Genomic DNA, 491 nt, shown 5'->3' with positions numbered 1-491 from the left:
CTTCTTGACAATGTTGTGCACTGTGGACACAGGAACATTAAGATGTCTGGAGATGGACTTGAGACTGTCAATCACTGTTCCACAATTTTGGTTCTCGAATCCTCAGACAATTCTTCACTCATCTTTCAAGTTCAAGTTCAAGTCTGCTTTATTGTCAATTCTTCCACATGTACAGGACATACACACAGAGAATTGAAGTTGCGTTACTCTCAGACCCTTGGGTGCATACAGATAACATAAATACAGATTAAATACAAAATACAAAATATACAAATAAGGTCAAATGTAAAAATATATATATAAAGCACAAGGCATATGGCAGATAGCGTGCAAACCAGTAAACAACAGTGCAGAAATAGTGATTGTAGTGCAAAAAATGATTTGTAGTGCAAAAGAGCTTATTCAGACTGATTAAAGTGACAGTGTGTGTGTGCGTATTTGGGATGGGGGAGTGGGAGAGTCCATCAGAGGGTCAGAGTTCAGTGGTGTGT

The sequence above is a fragment of the Sinocyclocheilus grahami genome, unplaced genomic scaffold (assembly GCF_001515645.1).
Source record: "Sinocyclocheilus grahami isolate Dianchi unplaced genomic scaffold, SAMN03320097.WGS_v1.1 scaffold751.1, whole genome shotgun sequence".
NCBI classification, from domain to species: domain Eukaryota; kingdom Metazoa; phylum Chordata; class Actinopteri; order Cypriniformes; family Cyprinidae; genus Sinocyclocheilus; species Sinocyclocheilus grahami.
Note: the sequence above shows the minus strand (reverse complement) of the source record.